The sequence below is a fragment of the Mandrillus leucophaeus genome, unplaced genomic scaffold (genome assembly GCF_000951045.1).
Source record: "Mandrillus leucophaeus isolate KB7577 unplaced genomic scaffold, Mleu.le_1.0 Scaffold21, whole genome shotgun sequence".
In the NCBI taxonomy this organism is placed as follows: Eukaryota; Metazoa; Chordata; class Mammalia; order Primates; family Cercopithecidae; genus Mandrillus; species Mandrillus leucophaeus.
This window is the reverse complement of record NW_012102143.1, coordinates 6,572,226-6,580,510: the sequence shown is the minus strand read 5'-3', so window position 1 is coordinate 6,580,510 and position 8,285 is coordinate 6,572,226. Positions and strand designations below refer to the sequence as shown.

At 47.2% G+C, this 8,285-nt stretch overlaps 1 protein-coding gene across 1 annotated transcript in view; it reads right to left on the bottom strand.

Annotated features, from left to right (window-relative positions):
- LRRFIP1 (leucine rich repeat (in FLII) interacting protein 1) overlaps positions 1-8,023 on the bottom strand; it is a 114,189-nt gene extending 106,166 nt beyond the window's left edge. The window contains exon 1 of the mRNA XM_011980299.1: positions 7,933-8,023. The gene's annotated coding sequence lies outside the window, so the exon portion shown is untranslated. The remainder of the gene's footprint in view (positions 1-7,932) is intronic.
- Positions 8,024-8,285: the final 262 nt, after the last annotated feature.

The following is an 8,285-nucleotide window of genomic DNA, read 5'->3' as shown; positions in this document are numbered from 1 at the left end:
GGTCCCCACCGTCCAGACTGCGGCCGCGAGGACCCTGCCAGGCGCCGGTCTCCTCCTGGAGGGCTCCAGCCTGCGCCTCCTCCAGGCACAGGGCGCCCTCCTAACTCCCAATGAAAGTCCTGCGGGAAACGGTTCCCAAACTCGCCAGGCTGGGGGCAGAAGCGACGGGATGACGCGGATTGTAATCGGAAGATCAGCCTGTCCAGGCCACGCCAGGGAATGTAAAATTTAAAGCAGATTTACATTTTACAGCCCCCCAATTCCTAATTCCCTTTTCTCTGCACGCTGACCCGACTTGGTAACGTGAGCGCGCACCTGTGAGCACTCACCTTCCCGCTGTGACCCGGGCCCAGGGCTTCAGGGGAGGGGCTCCGCGGGCTGGAGTTGTCAGGAGGGTGTGCAGCAGGGAAAATGGGTGCTGAGGAGCCAGAGGACGACTTGGGAGGGATGGGGGCGAAGGAAAACAGGGGCCGAGCAAGGCTTAGCGAACCGCTGGGGAAGAAACGTTGAACTTAAGATGAACAGACGCCAAGCTGTCTTTGACTGAGAGCATCTCAGGCTCACAAAAGCAACTTTCAAAGATAATGAAACGCCTACCTTTTAATAGCTTGTTTTCTCCCTATAACACTTATTTAAATGTTGTTATAACAATTTTTTTTTTTTTTTTTGAGATGGAGTCTCGCTCTGTCGCCCAGACTGGAGTGCAGTGGCGCGATCTCGGCTCACTGCGACCTCTGCCTCCCGGGTTCCAGCGATACTCCTGCCTCAGCCTCCTGAGTAGCTGGGATTACAGGCACCCGCCACCATGCCCGGCTCATTTTTGTATTTTTGGTAGAGACGGGTTTCACCATGTTAGCCAGGCTGGTTTTGAACTCCTGACCTCAAGAGATCTGCTTGCCTTGGCCTCTGAAAGTGCTGGGATCACAGGTGTGAGCCACTGCGCCTGGCCTATAACAATTCTTGATTGTATAAACTGCAATTATTTGGAGAAAATAATTTTAAATGTTCTCTGGGAATTTATTGTAGAAAGCTGTTAGACTTTTACCAGTGGTCACAACTTCACTGATGAGAATGATAACCCATTAATAAAACAGCCCTCTTCTAGACTTGAGTTTGAATATTCTGATCTAGATAGGCAGATTCTAAAGCTACTCAACACCCGGAACCCTATAACTGAACCCTGTGACCGCATCTCCCAGAGCAGAGTATTGGGACTGGCTTCGTTCCCTTGGCCTGTCCCTGATGCAATGCTTGAAGACACCTGTAATTGCCACAAGACGCATTTTCCTAACCCCTGAGCCACCAGTCAATTGCTAGTTACCAGCTTCTGAAAACCATATAGGGAAGGGATTAAGAAGTGGGCTCTGGAATTAAGCCACCTCATTCAGTTCCTGGCCCTGCCACTCACTAAGGGATATTGAGCAAGTTACTTAGCTTCTGTGCCTGGAGTCTCACCCAAAACATGCCGGTGATAATAACAGTGCCCACTGTGAGGGTGAGAACCAAAGGCCCTAATGTGGGGATCCCGCTGGGCATAGTCAGGGTGAGCTGCCCAGCTAGCCTGGTGCCTAGTGTCCTGGGAGTCCAGTAAAAGCAAGCCAGCACCTGCCTTGCTGCCTCTGGAGCCCCCTCTTTTCCAGAGAGAGTCTCCTTGGTAGGTGCCTCCACTCAAGGTGCCCAGGCCTCCTCCTCCATAGTAGGAAGGAAGCTGGGCACCAGACCAAGAACTGGGATGAGCCAGGCAGCAAGACTGTGGGCCGTCCAGGGAAGAGAACAAACCCACTGCCTGCCACAAAAGCTGTGGGAGGGGGCTGCTGCAGAGGATGTAGGTGGCAGGGAGGGGGCCATGCCAGGACACTCACGGAGTAAGAAGCAGCGAGCTAATGAGTCTTAGTCCCAGGAACAAATGAACATTACCAGCAATAAAATAATGGCTGGTTTCTGATTCCGCTAAGTAGTAGCATATTAAAGAAAACTGCCATCCTGTCACCCTTCTAGATGAGAGGATGCTACATTCTGACTTGGGTTTCAGGCCAGCCAGTCCTGTGAGGTGGAAGTCTCAGAACCATCCCCAACTCAAGGGCAAAGTCTGTACTGTAAGTTGAATGCTAATACATCTTTCTTGGTGTTTTTAGATCCCAGAGCCCAGGAATAAAATGTAGAGGGTCCACAGTTGCCTCCCAGTTTTATTAGGATGGTGCAAAAGTAATTGCAGTTTTTGCATTAAAATTAACAGCAAAAAATGCAATTACTTTTACACCAACCTGAGTAATACAGATAACTTTAATGTTCCCTTCTTGAAGCCCCCTTCTGAGGCAGTCCTCCCTCCTACCCCCAATCTTCTTTTTTTTTTTTTTTTTTTATTTAACTTAGAGCAAGGTCAATTGTGAGGGCGGTGAAAGGGTGATTGGAACCCACAAATTTGACACTGGAAGGTCCAGTCAGAAGTCAGGGTGTGGGTGTGGCTCTGAAAGGTGGCATTTTATAAAAACATGGAGGTACACAAAATGTGCATCCCAGTACTCACAGCTCTAAAGATGGCTTGGCAGAGTAACATTAAATCCTTCACCTTGAAGACAAAACTCAAAACCCGAGGGCACCTTGGAAAGGTCTGAGCTGGGGGTGGGGGGTTTCCTCGGAAGAGGGTGCATCTGGGGCCGGGCATGGTGACCCACGCCTGTAATCTCAGCATTTTGGGAGGCTGAGGCGGGTGGATCACCTGAACCCAGGCATTCGAGACCAGCCTGACCAACATGACAAAACCCCTTCTCTACTAAAAATACACAAATTAGCTGGATGTGGTGGTGCACATCTGTAATCTCAGCTATTTGGGAGGCAGAGGCATGAGAATCACTTGAACTCGGGAGGTGGAGGTTGCAGTAAGCTGAGATCATGCCACTGCACTCTAGTAGCCGGGACAACAGAGTGAGACTCTGTCTCAAAAAAAAAAAAAAAAGAAAAGAAAAGAAAAGGGTCCATCTGGACCATGCCAGCATGATGCCCAGGGTCTTAACTAAAGAGCTGTGAGGTCAGTGACCAAGGCTTGACTTCCTCCTTCTCTTGGTAAGGATGATCCAGGGACAGCCCCTTCTAACAAGTGCCTTGGAATTTACGGCCCCTTCCACACTGCAGTTAATGGCCTGTAGACACACAGAACTGACCTCCCGACATCACTGGTTAAGCCCAGAATCCCTGCACTGAGAGGGTACTTTGGGTTTTGTGACAGGTCTGACGGCCTCAGAGGGCATCCTTAAAAGTTGCCAGGCCTGTGATATAATTTTGTCTTCCTCTGTGCCCTCTCAATGAAGATTACCTGTCTGAAATCTAAAAATTCATCTTCATAAGTATAGGAGACTCCTGAGAAAAAAACAAAAGGCGAATAGCATGGTCTAATTTTGTTCTAGGAACATCAGAATCATAGCTAACCAGAAAATGCCAGAACAGTTAACCAATTTGGGGCCACACCCAAACATGGTTTACTTTGTCTCCATGGTGTTGGTCTGTTGCTTGGTTCACTAGCTGTGCCTCCCGCTGTGGTTTGAGGCTACAGAGACAAACCCTTACAGGGATGACAACACAAGGCTGAGGGCAGACAGGGAGGACACAGTGGCTCTCAGCCTCCCCATTAGTCAGATAACTAACATGAAGTCATTTTTCTAAATCAGAGCCCTAACGTCTGTTTTTCATGAATGTGAATCACTAGCCATACTGATTACAGCAGAATAAATGTCAGTAAATTACTTCTACAAACCATGAGCTTACATTCATGTTATTGCTTTGGATCGCCTCCTTTTTTTTTTTTTGAGATGAATTTTTGCTCTGTCACCCATGCTGGAGTGCAGTGCCATGATCTTGGCTCACTGCAACCTCCACCTCCCAGGCTCAAGCAATTCTCCCACCTCAGCCTCCCGAGTAGCTGGGATTACAGATGTGTGCCACCACGCCCAGCTGATTTTGTATTTTTAGTAGAGATGGGGTTTCACCATTGTTGGCCAGGCTCGTCTCAAACTCCTGACCTCAAGTGATCCACCCACCTCACCCTCCCATAGTGCTGGGATTACAGGTGTGAGCCACCGCACCTGGCCTATTTGGATCCCTTTGACTGATATCTAAAAACACATCTATTAGACGTGTGGCTCATGAAATGCTCACTTGAAATTTACACAGCACCTTTCAGCTTACAACATACTTTATCCACACACTGAGGCTCACAAAGGTTATAGAACTTGTCCACAGATGCATGTTGGAAGAGTGAAGCTAGGTTTTCAACCCAGGTCCCCTCAGCCCTTAGCACATGCTGATGGAATGCACCAGCGGCATGCCGCCTGATGCAGAGCTGCTTCCTTCCTCCCAGCCATCCAGAGGCCTCACTCAGAGCAGACAGTCATCACATGGACTCAACGAATGCCCTTAGCTGTCTTCCTGGTGGACCAGTGACCACACCTCCCACTCCAGGGGCACTGGCAAAGCAGGGTACACACCCAGGTCAATGCCAGATCTCCCAGTAAGACTAGGGGCATTGGTAGGAGCATCAAGCAGGGGAGCCAGACCCTGCCTGCTGTCTGCAAAGAAGGTGGTACCCCATGGCCAGCTGGTCCCGCTCAGGCGCAAAATACACTTGGCCCTCAGGCCAGGGTCCTGACTGCCTCCGGTGGACAGACGAGCAAGAGCGTCTGGAAAGCAACAGTGGGCTTGTCTCTAGCATCCACAACAGCTCCATTGCCTGGCTTACATATGGCAGCATGCTGCCTTCCCACAGCTGCCCTGTGACCTGGGTACTGAATCTCTCCCACCACCTCCCTCAGCCCCCACTGCCAGGTTATGAATGGACTCTCCCGATTAAAAGCATGTTCTCGCCGCTTGGAACATGGTAGGCGCCTTATAAATGATGCATAGGTAGATGGATAGATGGATGAATGGTTTTCCTAACAAAATGGAGGACTTTGATGAGTTGTCATTAATTCTCATTGATCTTCAGTATTTTATACTTTTGTAGCAATTGGGAATAGAAACTCTCTTTTAAAAATGACATGTCTTTAGGATATTTTTTTTCATAACTGATTGTACCCAGCAATTCATCACACTTATTTTTCATCTAATGGGGTTTTTATTGTTTTTGCTTTTTAAATCCCTTTAGATTTTCTAAGGAAGGTGATGGGTTTGATTATTGATTGAACCGAATTTGAATTGGAGGCAGAAAGTTTCAGTGGAGGTGACTATCAGGCACCTCAGCACACACTACCGATTAAAGGTGATGATAAAATCAGGCAGCACGCATAGAACAGAAAGGAACCTGCAGAAAGGAACCTTGGGACACCTACATGGGAAGGATAAGAGGTGTGTAAGAACAAGTCAAGACAGAGAAGGGGTAGTTAGAGAGTCAGAAAATAGAGACGCCTTCTGGAAGCCACAGAGTGAAGAGAGCAAGGTCAGGAAAGACTTTAATTTGCAACTAGAAAAACACTGGTCATTACATTCTGCCATTAAAATTTGGCAATTAAACATTTTCTGTGATTTCTGCATGTGTAATAAATGGTAGACGGCAGCCTTGAAGGAAGGCGGGACCAAGGAAAAGACTTTGCATGGGGGAGATTTATTCATGATTTGTTGGTTTTTAAGTATGGAAGAGACGTGAGCCTGTCTGGAGGCTGAAAGGACAGTGAGAAAAATGGAGTGGGCGGGGTGAGGCCTCAGAGGCTGCTGACCAAAGGCTGGGTGTGGAGAGCGGGGAGGGGAGATGCAGGCACTGGCGCCTTGTACTGACTCAGGAGTTGATCTGATTGTGAGCTCCATGGGAATGAGAACACCACAGTGGCCAGGAGAGGGCAGATAACTAGAAGCAGAGGTTCCTGTGCAGGAAGAGTGGATGGCAGAGTTGAGGGAGGATGAGGAGCAGGAGGACCCAATGTTGAAGGACCTGCCTCGGAGCTGTATGAGTCCCAGTCAAGGTGCACTGTACCTGGGCTCAGAGCCCTTCCATGGTGTTACATTACGTCATTAAATGTTGCCTTGGGATACACTCTGAGGCATACTTAAAATAATTTCTAATGTATTTTACTCTGGAATTAAGCTCATCTCAAAACGTGTCTAGGAATAAGTCTATAGCAATCCTAAATGTATCCGTTTTCCCAGTGTGTTCCACAGAATTGATGATTTTTAAGTCCGTACCACAGAAACCTCCTGTATACACAGTAGCCAAGGAAATGGCCACAAACACCTCCAGTAAAGCATCTCTAAGAAAACCAGTTCTGAGTTTTGGGATTTTTTTGGGGGGCATGGGGAGACAAGGTCTCACACTGTCGCCCAGGCTGGAGTGCAATGGCACATTCTCGGCTCACTACAACCTTGATTCACTGCAACCTTGTCTCAAGCAATCCTCCCAACTCAGCCTTCCAAGTAGCTGAGACTGAAGGTGTGCACCACCACACCTGGTAATTTTTTTTTTTTTTTTTTTTTTCAGAGACAGGGTTTCAGCATGTTGCCCAGGCTGATCTTGAACTCCTGGGCTCAAGCAATCTGCCCACGTGGCCTCCCAAAGTGTTGGGATTACAGGTGTGAGCCACCGCACCAGGCCCAATTCTGTTTTTCATGAAGACAATGCACTGCAAATATCTACCAATTACCTTCTAAAAACACGACAGCTAAAATTCATTATGTATTTCTCAGTCTTATAGGCACAAACTCTGAAAAGTCCTCCTAAGGCAGCTCTCCTGTGAAGAAAAAAAAATCTATACATGCTCTCAGAATAGTTCATTTAAAATGTTCAGAATAGATAGGGACATGGGAAAATAAGCTTTATCCTCAACAACTGCATTCACCAGCTAACAGTATACCCCACTGAGAAGAAATAAATCAAATGCTTCAATATATACTTAGGAATAGAAAATGGCAATTTCTTTTCTTTTCTTTTTTTTTTTTTTTTTTGAGACAGTCTTGCTCTATAGCCCAGGCTGGAGTGCAGTAGTGTAATCTTGGCTCACTGCAGCCACCACCTCCTGAGTTCAAGTGATTCTCCTGCTTCAGCCTCCCAAGTAGCTAGGACTACAGGTGTGCGCCACCACGCCCAACTACTTTTTCTGTATTTTTAATAGAGATGGGGTTTCACCATGTTGGCCAGGCTGGTCTCAAATTCCTGGCCTCAAGTGATCCACCTGCCTCAGCCTCCCAAAGTGCTGGGATTACAGGTGTGAGCCACCACGCCTGGCCAAAAAATGGCAATTTCTGTACAAAATAAAAGCAATATGTTTTTTCCAGAGATTCCCTCATTGATTTGGCTTTGCCTCAGTAATCCTGCCTATGAGTTTAACATTCTAGAAAAGACATTCTAGAAAATTCTAGAAAAGTTTAACATTCTAGAAAAGATGTTCTCTGATAATCAGAGCCATGAAGTAAATCTTTGTGCTACTAGCTGAAAACTTCAGAAATCAACCAATTACAAATGTCATTGATAAATGTCATTCACAAAAAAAGAAGTGTGGGGAGAATAGGACTTCATAATCTGAATTCAAACAGTACCCATAGCATACAGAGAAGTTTAAGGTACTCAAGATGTATTCAAAGGCTTAAAAGTAAAGCCCTGCCACTAAGCAGCTTGGCTTGCAGACGGCCCGACTGAAGGGCAGACAAACGAACATCAGGAACAGTGAGTATCCTTCCAGCTGAAGGTACAGAAATCCCTAAAACAGCATCCCCAAATTGATCTTTCCAAGCAAATGCATTTCCATAAAGGAAAATAAAGGCTAAAACACACTTCAGCATCACACTAAAAACATAGACCCACACTCTCATAGAAGGGTTTGCCCTTTTGCACTTTGGCCCTTGAGATATAGCTCAAAGAAAAGTCGTCAACTATTCGACTACAAAAAATGTTCTCCATGTGTACAAATTGGATATCTTTAGAGAAGACTTGGACATAGAACAGACAAGCCTCACCTTTGAAGAATGAAGATCTTAGATGAACTTCAGGGGGAGCGTGAAGAACGCCAAAGAGCAGCCGTTTGGAGAGACATGCTTGGCATGAGAGTGGAAATTCTGGAAGAACTGGAGATCAAATAGCCACTCCTGACCACGCCACCTTTATACCCTGCACCTCACTGGGCAGCTGCCTTGGCATGCCGAGGGGGCGTGGTCCCCTAAACGCACTGGAGGCTTTCCAAACGCTTCTCTCACCTGACCGTCGGCTCGATTTTAGTTGCTGAGATTACACTGAAGCCCCTGCCCCTTGTCTCCACCCTGTTGGTGGCATCTGTATCAAATGTGGTGTCGGGCTTTTTGGGAAACCCTGG